The sequence below is a fragment of the Triticum aestivum genome, chromosome 6A (assembly GCF_018294505.1).
Source record: "Triticum aestivum cultivar Chinese Spring chromosome 6A, IWGSC CS RefSeq v2.1, whole genome shotgun sequence".
Classification (NCBI taxonomy): Eukaryota; Viridiplantae; Streptophyta; class Magnoliopsida; order Poales; family Poaceae; genus Triticum; species Triticum aestivum.
In genome coordinates, this window is record NC_057809.1 from 209,555,640 (window position 1) to 209,569,728 (window position 14,089).

Genomic DNA, 14,089 nt, shown 5'->3' on the forward strand with positions numbered 1-14,089 from the left:
TCAAGTGCAGGAAGTACTTTGCCATGGACGAGTAAGTCTTCTTCTTTCCTTCCTCATTTACTTTGCTATCCCTGCGACTGATTGTGGCCCTTTCAGGCCCTGCCCTGCAAAATTCGCCGAGTCAGCCTGGGAGCCATCTCCCGAAGCTTCACCTTCTCTGCTGGCCCTGGGCTCGCTGAGCCCGAGTGGTACCCCTGCTGCCAGACCGGTTGGTGGAGCGGTCCGTTCCATAGGGCACCTCGAGCCTGCGCGCCCGCTGTCCTTTCTTCATGAGCCCTTCTGGGGCACATCTGGCTTGCCCCGCATTCCTCCTCTGATAATAGATGGTGAATGGCTGAAGTCTGTCTTTGGCTCCTCCTCCGTGGGTGGACCGATGCCAGGCCGGATTCCCAGAGAGGTCCATTCAGCAATGGCTAGGGCGCCAGCCCCCAGCTCCGCGTCAGGAGGGGGCTTGCCGCCTCGGGGCCCTCCACATGCTCCAGTGGAAGAGGGTGATGCGGATGACGTGCTCAGGCGTGTCCAGGAGCGACGTGCCCTTCGCGAAGAGTTCCTCTGGAGGGCGGCGGATGCGGTGAGCCGGATCGGGGCAGAGCTTGCTGACGAGGATGCGCGCCTCGAGGCCGAAGGCTTGCGCCTTGCTAAGGAGACGCGCAAACTAAAGGTGGCCATTGCCCTCGCGCATCACCAACGTGATCTCGAAAATGCGAAGGCTGAAGCGTCGCTGGCAGCTTCGCGGGAGGCCTGCTCCCAGGCCGTTGAGGAGGCTCGGGAGGCAGACCGACGGCGCAAGGATGCGGAGGAGCATGCACGGGAACTCCAAGCCTGGAGCAACTCCCTGGAGAAGCAAGTGGAACTGCACCAGGTGGCCCTTGAGTCGATGGGGGTGGCCTCTGTTGACCGGGCGGAGCTTCTGAAGCGCAAGGAGGCGCTGACGCTGGAGGCCGCTGAGCATAACCTTGACCTTGAGCGGTTGGAGACGAGGGAGCGCCTGGTGGCCCGGGCGGAGGATGATGTTGCCGCGCGCGAAGCCCGTGCCCAGGAAGAAGTCGATCACCGCATGGCGGAAGCTCGATCGGCCTTCGAGCGCGAATACGAGACGAGGTTGGGGCTGATCAAGGCCGAGGCAGAGGGCAGGACCGCAGCCCTCAGGGCCAAACTGACCGAAGTGACGCGGCGTGCGGACTGCTCGGCAGCCGCCCTCAGCACGGCGTAGGCGGAGCTGTCCTCTTCCCAGGCCGAGCAGCTTCTTCTCCACCAGAGGGTTGATGACGCCGAGGCCGTCGCATTGCGGGATGAGGACGAGATCCATCGGCGGCGCGTTCTGGAGCATGTGCATGCCCCCATGCTTCAAACGCTCAGAGAGAGGGTCAACAAAGCTTTGGGCTATATCTGCGAGGCTACCGCTAAGGAGCCACACGAGGTCAACTATACCGGCAACCTACAATTTTTCACCGATGTGGTGACGCTTCTGGAGAACCGATCCGAGAGGTCCCATTGGCTTGTCGAAGAGAGGAGCCCAGCCTTGCTCGGGCGTGCCTTCTCCCGCGTCTTCAGCCATCTGCAGGACAGGGACCCCCACTTCGACTTCGACGCTGCCATCGCACCCGTGCCCATTGCCGCCCGGGGCGACCTGGCGCGGTGGGTGGAGGACAACGTGGACGCCCTCGTCGGGGCCTTTGTGTCTGATGACTACGGCGTGGTCGTGGGCGCCAATGAAGGCGGCGTTGTGGACGAGCCTGGCGCTGATGGAGATGCTGGCAGCGGCGGCAATGTGAACGACGCCAGTGATGCCTCCGAGGATGCCCAAGAAGTCGCGGTGAGTGATATGTCCGACTGACCGCATGTCACTGTTGTTTAACCTGCATGAAGAAGGTTCGGGCTTGGCCCTGAAGGATGTAAGAGCATTTTGGGAGGGGAAGCCCCTCATGTAAAGGTTTGCAATTAGTACCCTGGTAAGCATAATGTTGCGTGTGAACTTTGCCGCTGGCCCGGTGATGGGTCAGCTGGCTTGTGTACCTTCCGACCCCGACGAGTCCCGAGCGGGCCTGCGGGGGCCGCTGCACCTCGGGTGTCTTCTGATTAACTTGTGGATCCCGCGATGAAAACCTCCGGAAAGGGTGCGGTAACAGCGGTCCTGGTTGTAAACATGCCTGGCCCGGCCCAGCTCGCGAGGGGCTCGCGAGGGGGGGGGGGGCAGCCGATGCTAACTTTGGACGCAAAGCCGAAACCAGAACGCGAGAGATTGCTCGAACGAGACTAAACACCCCTTCCCCCAAATACACGCAAGCATCGAGCTCAAATCCAACTTAAATCCAAATTGAAGAACTTGTCAACAAGGAAAGGCAAAAGCAAAAGGCCGCGTCCGGCACCTAGTCTAGTCTTCGACGTCTTCTCACGAGCGTGGAGCTAAGTGCTGCCACTGGGCGTGGGCGGGAGCCCCCGAGGCCCGAGGGCGGCTCTCCGGACTCCGGGACGTGTACATCCCTACTTATTATTACGTGAGAGTGTCATGGGCAGCGAGCTTCACAGGCACTGGGCCTTCTTCACAGGTACAGGCCTTGCTTCATATCTCCACACGAGGGCCCCGCCTTGCGCCTCACTGTGCCGCCATCAACGGCGACCGAAAACCAGGATGACGCCAATGGGGCAGAGCGGTCGCCAGCGGTTCCCCCGACGGCCATGGGTCCCCTGCCGGGGGTAGGCCTTGGGGCACCTCTCCGAAAGGGGGCCTACCTCCTGAGAACGCCTTGCTCCGACCGCCGTGGGGACGAACCCGAATCTCGGCCCCTCTCCTGCAGCCCCCTGCGCCCTCCTCCTGAGGGGTATGAGGCTGCAGAATTGGGGCAGCCACCTCCTGCGGCGACCTGTATCTCCTGTGACCCATGGTTAGCATAAGCTTGCTCCTGAGGGATGAGTGGTACCCGATAATTGCCGCCGCCGGTGCGGCCGTCGAGTCTCTCTTTTGGTTCCTGAAAGAGCTCAACTCCTGGCGTCTCCTCGCCCCAGCCTGGCCCAAGGAATGAACCATGATCTTCTTCCAGTGCGCACCCCTGATCCACCATGCGGGGCACGTAAGCTTCTGGGGCCACCGCCCCATGCGCCTCGCTGTAGCACCCCGCATGCCATGCAGCCTAGCTTGGAGCGCCATCTTGGGGGTGACGGTGCTGCGGTCCGCCGAAGCCGAAGGCCATGGCAGGCACCCCTTCGCTAGCCTGAGAAGAGGTCGGCGCGACTTGTCGCCCGGTGCCGGCAGGGGTGTTGATGCTGAAAGGGCCCTGGAGTCCGTCGGAAGTTGCATGCGCGCGCACGACGCCGCCATACGGCCCGCCTTGGGTCTGGGGTGGCAGCTGGACGCAGAAAGGAGGTGTCCCTGAGGCGGCGGTGTCCAGGAGCTCGGCGACTGGCTCCAGCAATACATCGTGGCCGCCCTCTAGCTGCCGACACCGTAGCAGTTCTCGGGCCACCGTGAGAGCGGCCCTGGATTTTGCTTGCTCTCGTCTGGTGTACGGCGCCATGGCCGTGACGTGGTTTGAGGCCCTTGCAGCGGCCCACACCTGCCGTGGTGTGAGGGCAGGCGGCGTCTGGCCGCGTCGCCCGCGCCCCGCAGCGCCCTGCGGAGCGCAGGCTGCCTGAGGCGCAAGGTTGAGGTCGCCCTGGGCCGGTGACACGGGGTTGGCAGGCCCCGCTGCCCAGTGGTCGGTGTTGGCAGCCGGGTCGCTTGACATCTGAATAGCGAGGCGACGAAACGCGATGCGGAGCAGGATCGATTCCGGCGCACCCCTACCTGGGGCGCCAAATGTCGGATTTCGGGTTCCGGCAGACCCTTGAGGTTCGAACACTGGGGTGCGCACGGAGATCTCTCCCCTACCGATCTACGTCCAATCTCTGCGCGTGATCTAAGCTGGAAACAATGAACAACACAAGGGACACGAGGTTTATACTGGTTCGGGCCACCGTTGTGGTGTAATACCCTACTCCAGTGTGTGGTGTGGTGGATTGCCTCAGGGGCTGATGATGAACAGTACAAGGGAAGAGCAGCCTCGCAAGAGGTGTTCTTGAGCTGGTGCGATGAACTGCTTGGGTGAGTTCAGTCGCCTCTTTCTCTCTCTGCTGGGGTTCTACCAGATTTCTAGATGTCTCTCTCTCGATCGATCGATCCTTCTCTACTCTGTGGTGGCTAGCTCTATTTATAGAGGCCCTGGGCCTCTCCCCAAATAATGAGCGGGAAGGGCGCCAACAATTGGCCATTTTGAAGGGGAACATATAGTACAAGTTATCCTGACCAAAGGTGGTCTTCGGCTGCCAAAAGCACTGGTGATGATGCCGTCTTGGGCTCCATGGTGACCTCTGTCCTGCTGCTCTGCTGGTCTTGGTCTTGTTGCATTGGAATGGTAACCTTTGCCCAGTGCCTTGGCCTATGCTTGCCCCCTTTGCACCAAAGGGGAAACAAGGACACTGCGCAGGTCGGCGCCCGCCTGGTGCCCGCCTGGTCTCGATCGTCATGGCTTGCATCACGAGCTCCTCGTGAGGTATCCCCGCCTTGGTCTCTCCGCCTCCCCGCGAGCCTGCCTGATGAGGCTGCCTCAGAGGAAGCTTTCTGTTGTCCGCCCCGCGAGGCTTGGCCCCTCGTGAGGATCTTGAGCTTGAGCTGATGAAGATGGGCCACGCTGGGCCCCCACTTGAGCCACGCCGCAGGCCGCAGGCAGGCAAGTCTGGGGACCCCCGTTCCCAGAACGCCGACACTTACCAAAAACAACAGAGGTCATGGCATTGATCTGCCGCTTTACACCGGACAGCTCTTCTGTCGGATTTCGGGTTCCGTCAGACCCTTGAGGTTCGAACACTGGGGTGCGCGCAGAGATTTCGCTTCCTACCTACCTGCACCCCTCCGCCTCACTAAGATCTAAGCTATGGAAAGAACAACACAAGAGACACAGTGTTTATACTGGTTCGGGCCACCGTTGTGGTGTAATACCCTACTCCAGTGTGTGGTGTGGTGGATTGCCTCTTGGGCTGATGATGATGAATGATACAAGGAAGAACAGCCTCGCGAGGGTCTGTTCTTGGCTGGGGCGATGAACTGCTGGGTGGAGTTCAGCCACCCTTCTCTCTCTCTCTCTGATCGAACCCCCCCCCCCTCCTATGTGGGTGGCTGGTCCTATTTATAGAGGCCCTGGTCCTCTTCCCAAATATCGAGCGGGAAGGGAGCCAACAATGGCGGGCTAATTTGAAGGGGGACAGCTAGTACTACCTACCCTGACAAAAGTAGTCTTCGCCTGCACAAAGCTCTGGTGGTGACGCCGTCTTGGGCCCTACGATGACCTCCGTCTTGCAGTCCTCCTAGTCCTGGTCTGTTGCACCGAAATGGCAACCTTTGCCTGATGCCTCGGTACTCAACGGCTGCGATTGCCCCCTTTGCACCAAAGAGGAAAGGAGGACACCGCGCGGGCTGGTACCCGGCTGGCGCCCTTGGTCGTCATGGCTTGCATCACGGGCACCTCGTGAGGTACCCTGCCTTGATCTCTCCGCCTCTTCACGAGCCAGCCTGGTGAGGCCGTGCCTGAGGAAGCTCCGCGTTGTCCGCCCCGCGAGGCTTGGCCCCTTGCGAGGGTCTTGGGTCTGTGTTGATGAAGATTGGCCATGTCGGGCCCCCTTTTAAGCCACGCCGCAGGCCACAGGCAGGCAAGTCTGGGGACCCCCGTTCCCAGAACGCCGACAGTAGCCCCCGGGCCCAAGGCGCGCCCGGACTTGGCCGTGCAGGGAGGCGGAAGGGCAAGAGCGAAGCGCCGCGGGCCCTAACAGCCTGCGGTCTTGGGCGCCGCGTGGCGGTTGATTGGACGTGGGTGTCTCCACTTCCCCATGGCGCCTCGGCAACTGCACGGATTGGACAAGTCCCTGCATGCAAAGCGGGTCATGATTACCTGTGATAGTGGGGGTCGGCGGTTGGCCTTCGCCGGCTATAAGTACGGATTGGCGCGCGCCCTTCCAGTTCATTCTCCCTTGCTTCTCCTTCTTCTTCATGGCCCCATCAAGGAGGTTCTCGGCCGCAGAGAAGGGGAAGGCTCGCTGGGTAGAGCCTGCATCTTCCCCGCCCAAGCGCGGCCAAGGGCTCCCTCTCAAGCATCCTATGGCCTCCACGGCAGCTCCCCGCGGCCGCGGAGACGATTCCAAGCATTGTGATGGTCGGACTGCTGCGGCCGGGGGGTGCTCTTCAGTCGCGCGTCCCCCTAGGCCGCGCTTTCGCGCTGCAGAGGTGCTGCCGGAGTTCATTGTGTGGTCGGCGGAGCCGACTAGCACCCGACTTCCACTTCGTCGCTTCCTCCTCGGCGAGCTCCCGGCCGGCGCCCCTGGCAGCCTCTGGCTCCAGGCTGACGGCTGCTGCAGCCGGGCCTCATGGGCTTCACTGGAGGTCTCCGCAGCTGGGAGCCTGGCCTTGGCCCGCAGTTGGCAGACGTTTGCCCGCGCGCGCGGCCTGAGGCGTCGGTGCACCCTGCACTTCAAGTTTGACGGCGATGCCATCCTCTATGTGAGGGTGTTTGGGGAGGATGGTCGCCGCGCGGGGTGCTGCCCTAAGGACGACTACCGCAGCCAGGAACCTAGCTCCGACGATGATGGAGAGGACACCGCTCGGGTGACTGGCGGCGCTCAGGGTTCCTCAAGGTTCTCCAGTTCTTCTTCAAGTGGCGACTCCTCCAGCGGTGGGCGCGGTCAGCATCCACGCCGTCGTATCTGCTTGGGAGGTGGTGGCGTGTCTGCCCACTGTCGCGCCCCGGTGAAGCGCGAGAGGGAGTCTGCCTGAGCCCCATGGGCGGCTCGAGTCCTCCCTGTAGGCCGGTGTGAGGCGAGCTGCGCCTGATTTGTTCTCTCTTTTCCTTTTTCCTGCGCAAAAAGACAGTAGTGTTGAGCCCCGTGGGGGCGTGTTTGGGTTATTGCCGTTAATCATCATTTGCTTCCTCTATCGTGCCTTCCGGCTACGTGCCTCTGCATGGGTAGTTCCCGGCCTCAGCCGTGGGGGGCGACCAACCCAGGCCCTATGTTCGTGTCGCGGTGCCCGTGGGGCACGGACTGGAGGGGTGCTCCTGTAATGGACCCAGGTCGCGAAACCTTTGAATGACTAGGATAGGAACACTCGCGAGGGTGCTCGGTTGTCCCCCTCCCTCGCGAGGCCTTGCAAAAGAGAAATCGAGGCGGGAGAGCGAAAAGTCGAAGAACCACAAGCCAAAGACGGCAACAACTTCAATAAAACTTCGAATGAGAAGGAGCAAGCCAACTGCGGAAGCAAATGAAAAGCCGCGTCCGGCACCTAATCTAGTCTTTGACGTCTTCTCACCAGCTCGGAGCTAAGTGCTGCCACTAGGCGTGGGAGGGAGCCCCAAGGCCTGAGGCCGGCGCTCCTGAGACTCCGGGGCGTGTACATCCCCAACTCATTATTACGTGAGAGTGTCATGGGCGGCGAGCTTCACAGGCATTGGCCTTCTTCACAGGCTTCGGGCCTTTTCCAAAACGCGACAGCTTCACAGGCATTCGCCTTCTTCACAGGCTCTAGGCCTTTTCCAAAACGCGACAACTTCAAAGGCATTCACCTTCTTCACAGGCTCTGGGCCTTTTCCAAAACGCGATAGCTTCACAGGCATTCGCCTTCTTCACAGGCTCCGAGCCTTTTCCAAAACGCGATGGCTTCACAGGCATTCGCCTTCTTCACAGGCTCCGGCCCTTTTCCAAAACACGATGGCTTCACAGGCATTCGCCTTCTTCACAGGCTCCGGGCCTTTTCCAAAATGCGATGGCTTCACAGGCATTCGCCTTCTTCATAGGCTCCGGCCCTTTTTAGGGGTAGAACCTCCGGAGGTGCTGGATGTTCCATGCGTTCTGGACTGGCACCCCCTCCTGAGTCTCCAAGCGCGCGGGGCCGGGCCTAGAAACATGAACAACTTTGAACGGGCCCTCCCACATGGGAGAGAGCTTGTGCAGCCCCTCCCTGGAGAGAACCCGCCTGAGCACGAGGTCTCCTACCTCGAGAGTTCTGGGGCGGATGTTGCGGCAGTGATATCGTCGCAGTGCTTGTTGGTACCTCGCCGCTCGTAGCACGGCTTCTTGGCGACGTTCCTCCCCTAGCATGAGGTCCATCCCCCACATGGCGTCCTGCTGCGCCTCGTCGAATGCCAGGACCCGCACAGAGTGACGTCTGACCTCGTGAGGGAGGACCGCTTCGGCTCTGTAGACCAGGAAGAACAGGGTCTCTCCAGTCGGCTTGGTCGCGGTTGTGCGGATGGACCACAACACGGACTGAAGCTCATCGTACCAACCTCTGCCGCAGGCCTCCAGCTTCTTCTTGAACGTCCTGGTCTTGAGGCCCCTCAGGACCTCCGCGTTGGCTCGCTCGGGCTGGCTGTTGCTTCGGGGGGGGGTAATGAGGCACTGAAGGCTTGACGAGGTGACGCTATGCGGGGCTGCCGCGGCCAGAGCTCAGCCATTCAGGTTTGTCGGTGTTGCAGGGACGGACCCATGCGCAAGCGTCGTGCCGTTTGGGAGCAGCTCCATTAGTTGGCGTTAGCTGAGCAGGCAACTAGGTAAAACACATTAGCCGCGAAGGAGTGGATTTGTTCAAATAGATGCTGGGAAGGCGGACATCACTGGGTCAGGCCCGAGCTACTTGGGGATCATGCAGCTCGAGGGGCGCCCCCAATAAGGTAAGGTAGCAACATGAAATAAAAGGGATACATGCCGCAGGGACGGACCCACGCGACCTGGGAATAATGCAGCCCTGGGGGGCGCTCCCAGCTGGAAGTGAAACTTGAAAGATGTCACCTGATGACGTTGAGGACGAAGGGGTGTTGGTGTAGCAGACTCGGTGGGCTGCGGAAGCCAATCCTCACGAGCCCCTAGGCCCGGGGGCCTCGGGAGGCTCCGGAGGTGCTGGCGGCTCCCCGCAGACCATCTCCATCTCCGCCAGGGCTGTGGAACGCCTGGCCTCTTGTGCCTCCATGATGCCCCTCATGAGGCGCTGGTACGTGGCAGCCGCGTTCGGCAAGCCGTAAGGCATGCGAACGTAGCTGTGGGGTGGACCTCCGCAGCGCCCCACTCGCGAGGGCCAGAGGAGCTCCAAAGAGGCGACTCGGTTGAGCCCTGGTATGTCGATGCAGACGCGCAGCCCACCATCCTCGCCTGGATGGGGAGCCACTTCTGGTAGACGGCGGCCGCCTTTCATGACTCTTGACTCCTATGGCTCCTGAATGGCCTTGCTTACGAACTCCTGAGGGTCTGGCTCTCCTTGCCTTACTCCTTCTTGAGGGAAACGTGCTTCGAAACACGCCTCCATGTGGTGCCCAAGCGCCTCCCTCGTGACCCTAGCCAGGTCGGTGGCCCTCCAGGGGAGAGCCCCCGAGCCCTGCCTGAGGAGGGCGCCAGGCGCGCTTTCCTATGCGATGGAAGGAGGTTCCCCCTGGGCAGGCACGTGCCCAGAGGGGCCTGCCTCCTGAGGAGCTGGGCCGGACAATGTCTTCTTCTTCTTGGGGGCGGTCTCAGGAAGCCTCCTGCTTCCATGATCCGGGTCTTCTAGTGACGCGGCCTGAAAGGCTCGTTCCAGGGAACACACCGCATCCTTCTCTTCACAGGGCACCGTGATGACTCCGCCACTTCCTGGCATCTTGAGGACGTTGTAGCCGTGGTGAGTTACGGCCATGAACTTGGCCAGCGCTGGGTACCTGAGGATGGCGTTGTACGGCAGGCGAATGTGAGCGACATTAAAGTCGATGAGCTCGGTGCGGTAGTTGTCGCGTGCCCCGAAGGTGACAGGGAGGCGGACCTGCCCGATCGGGACCGTGGAGCCGTCGGTGACTCTGGAGAAAGGCTTGGTTGGCTGAAGCTGGCTATAGGGCACTTGGAGATTGTTGAATGTTTCCACGGATAGGACGTTAAGCCCTTCCCCGCCATCGATGAGGGTCCTGGTGACCACCACGTTGCTGATGATTGGGGAACAGAGCATCGGGAGGACTCCGGCTGTAGCCGCACACTTGAGCTGATCTGCCGAGCTGAACGTGATGGTGCACGCCGACCACCTGAGAGGGCGCGTGGCTTCGAACTTGGGGAGGACTGCATTCACTTCGCAGGCGAACTGCTTGAAGATGCATTGAGAGGCTGGGGCTTGAGCCCCGCCCAGGATGCAGGCGATCGCGCGCGGCTCCTGGAAGCCCCCAGCCTCCTCGTCCTGGTGGCGGTCCTCAATTCTCCTTGGTTGCGGCGGTAGCGGAGGGAGGCCTGTGTTGCCTTGCGGGCGATCCTTGCGAGGCCGACCGCTCCAGTCTCCCTCGCGAGGCGGGTCTTGCCAGCGATCCTCGTGAGGTTGATCGCGCCACCCTTGGCGCGGGCCACGGGCTTCCCAGCATCCTGCGTTCCTTCCTCCTCCTCGACCATAGCCCCGGTCACCGCGGTCGGGGCGTCGGCTGATCCTTCCTTCTCGCACGGCTCAGAGCTCTTGACATTCGTTGGTGTTGTGGGTGTGGAGGTCGTGGTACACGCAGTACCAGCTGCCGTTGGAAGGCTCGGGCTGATCTCTGCCCTGCTTGGTGTCTGGTTCTGCTGCGAGCACAGCAGTCCCCTTGCGCTTCACATCCTTGGCCTTGGGCTTCTTCTCTTCCGGGTCCGCGGCAGGCAGCTCGAGGAGGGAGAGACGCCCTTCCTCAGCCCTGGCGCACTTGGTTGCCAAGTTGAACAGCTCCAAAGAAGTGCACAGGTCTTCATGCATCGCTAGCTCCTCCTTCATCTTGACATCACGCACGCCGTCGGAGAAGGCTGAGATGATGGCCTCTTCAGTCACCCTGGGAATCTTGAGGCGTGTGTTGTTGAAGCACTGGATGTACTTTTGCATGGTCTTCCTGGGTTGTTGTTTGATGCGGCGCATGTCGCTCACGGTGGGTGGCCGGTCGCGAGTACCTTGGAAGTTGGCGATGAAGCGGGTGCGCATCTCGTCCCAGGAGGAGATCGTGCCTGGAGCCAGGTTCAGGAGCCAGGTGCGGGCCCCGTCCTTGAGCGCCATGGGAAACCAGTGAGCCATGACTTTCTCGTCTCCGTTGGCAGCTTCGATGCCCAGCTCGTAGAGCTGGAGGAACTCCGCAGGGTCAGCCGTGCCGTCGTAGCGAGGAGGCAGGTCTGGCTTGAACTTGCCGGGCCACGCGGCACCGCGTAGCTCGGCAGTGAAGGCACGGCAGCCTGCTATGGCCACGGGAGGCCTTGGGTGACGTAGAGCTTGGTCTTGCATGTCCCCATGCACTGCAGCTGGGTCTTGACGTGTGGGAGCAGGAGCATGGTCGCGACATGCTGGAGCAGGGAGCGCCCGGGCAGCTTCTTGCGGGCGAGGGACTTCCTAGCAGCTCTGCTCTTGCTGCGCTGGCACCTGACGGAGCAGGTTCCGCCCAGGGGCCACGCGCCTTGGAGCCATGGCGCCTTCTTGAGGAGGAGGCAACCGGGGCGCCGCCGGAGCTTCGTCGCCCGCGCGGGGCGGGGTGCGGTGCAGCGGAACGGACGGCGCAGGAGAGCCCCCTGCGGCACGGACGAGCTCGGCAACGCGGTCGAGCCATTCTTCATAGACGCCGTCGATGGGGCGGTAGCGCAGGAGCTCGTTTGCCGCGATGAGCGCAGGTCGAGCCTCCATGGGTGCGCGGAGCGCGCAGGACGAAGAACCGGCTGGGGGGAGCGAGGGAGTTGCGGTGTGGCCGTCTTGCCGCACGGACGGATGCTGAGACGATGCTTGCTGCTCGTCCTCCGCCAGGCCGGTGGCGGCGTTGACGGCAGGTGACCGGGAACGGTGAGGACGCCCGTCGACAGGAGCCGTCTGGGCGACGCGGGAAGCGAGAGCGGCCCGGCGCTCGGCGCGGGCCCGACGAGCGTCAGACATGAGTGCGATGGTCGGAGGAGAACGGGGTGGTGGAAGACGAATTCCGGCACACCCCTACCTGGCGCGCCAAATGTCGGATTTCGGGTTCCGGCAAACCCTTGAGGTTCGAACACTGGGGTGCGCATGGAGATTTCGCTTCCTACCTACCTGCACCCCTCCGCCTCGCTAAGATCTAAGCTATGGAAAGATCAACACAAGAGACACAGGGTTTATACTGGTTCGGGCCACCGTTGTGGTGTAATACCCTACTCAAGTGTGTGGTGTGGTGGATTGCCTCTTGGGCTGATGATGATGAATGATACAAGGAAGAACAGCCTCGCGAGGGTCTGTTCTTGGCTGGGGCGATGGACTGCTGGGTGGAGTTCAGCCACCCTTCTCTCTCTCTCTCTCTCTCTCTCTCTCTCTCTCTCTCTCTGATCGAAGCCCCCTCCTTTGTGGGTGGCTGGTCCTACTTATAGAGGCCCTGGTCCTCTTCCCAAATATCGAGCGGGAAGGGAGCCAACAATGGAGGGCTAATTTGAAGGGTGACATCTAGTACTAGCTACCCTGACAAAAGTAGTCTTCGCCTGCACAAAGCTCTGGTGGTGATGCCGTCTTGGGCCCCACGATGACCTCCATCTTGCAGTCCTCCTGGTCCTGGTCTTGTTGCACCGAAATGGCAACCTTTGCCTGATGCCTCGGTACTCCGCGGCTGCGCTTGCCCCCTTTGCACCGAAGAGGAAAGGAGGACACCGCGCGGGCTGGTACCCGCCTGGCGCCCTTGGTCGTCATGGCTTGCGTCACGGGCACCTCGTGAGGTACCCTGCCTTGATCTCTCCGCCTCATCACGAGCCAGCCTGGTGAGGCCGTGCCTGCGGAAGCTCCGCGTCATCCGCCCCGCGAGGCTTGGCCCCTCGCGAGGGTCTTGGGTCTGTGTTGATGAAGATGGGCCATGCTGGGCCCCCTTTTAAGCCACGCCGCAGGCCACAGGCAGGCAAGTCTGGGGACCCCCGTTCCTAGAACACCGACATCTTCGACCACCGGTTTAAGGGCTGCATATGCGTCTTCGGCTCTCTTTTGTAAAGCGGCTTTCTCTATGTCCCAGTCTGCCTGTTCCTTCTTCAAAGTTTCCTTCAGCTTCTCCATGGCTGCTAAGGCACTGGTCAATTCTTCTTTGGCTTTGGAGGTCTCTGCTTGCTGGGTTTTGATATTTTCTTGAAGGTCAGCGGTTTGGGCTACCTTTTTGCTCAGCTCAGCCTATAAGAGAAAGACATATTATGAGGTGGCAGTGAAATTTGGAAGTCCCAAGCACATAACAAGTTATACACTTGGCACTTGGGGGCTAATGCCTATTTGCTTGATTATCATAAAATTGTTAACAAGTCCAAAGCACAATACAAGTATTATTCTGGATACTTGGGGGCTAATGTACGTTTACTCAAAGTAACATTGGTTAAATTCCCGATTCAGCTTGGAAAGATAAACCGGCCCTTGGGGACTACAGTGACGAAAGTTTCAAGATTACAAAGTTAAAAGTACCGGTTCATCCTAAAAAGATAAACCGGCCCTTGGAAGATAAGCATGCAAAGTTGTGATATTGCAAAGTCCTGGTTTAGATTGGCATCATAAATCGGCCCTTGGGGGCTACTGGAGTTGGTGCTAAAACTTGGACATAAAAGAGAAACAGTTATGAAGTTACCTCATATCGTTCCTTCATCAGATTCACTAAACCACCTTCGTTGTCACGGTTTGTGTACAGACGATTTAAGAAACCAGAATGAAGTTCTTGGGCGTTGAGGTGGGCGTATCATGACAGGTCTGTGCTCCACTTTCCTTTGACCATAGCAGAGAGTTCCTCCTTGGCACTATGCTTTGATAATGCAACAGAATTGCAAGGGGTGGTGTGGCCAACACTAGTAATTATAACATCATCTTCCTTGTCACTAGCAGCCTTTACTGGAGTTGACGATTCATCAGCAGTCTTAGCTGGACTTGACGGTTTATCATCAGTTGGGCCCAGACTTGCCGGTTTATTAGTATGACCTATTGCATCAACTTCTACTGGTTCAACAAAATCATGGTCTTGAGGGGGTGGATCATCAAGCATGGCATCAACATTGGTTCTTTCCTATTCTGGAGTTCTCTCCGGTTCAACAACCACATGGTCATCAAACGGTTTATCTACACGAGCTTTCTTGCTGGGTCTGGCCTTGGCTC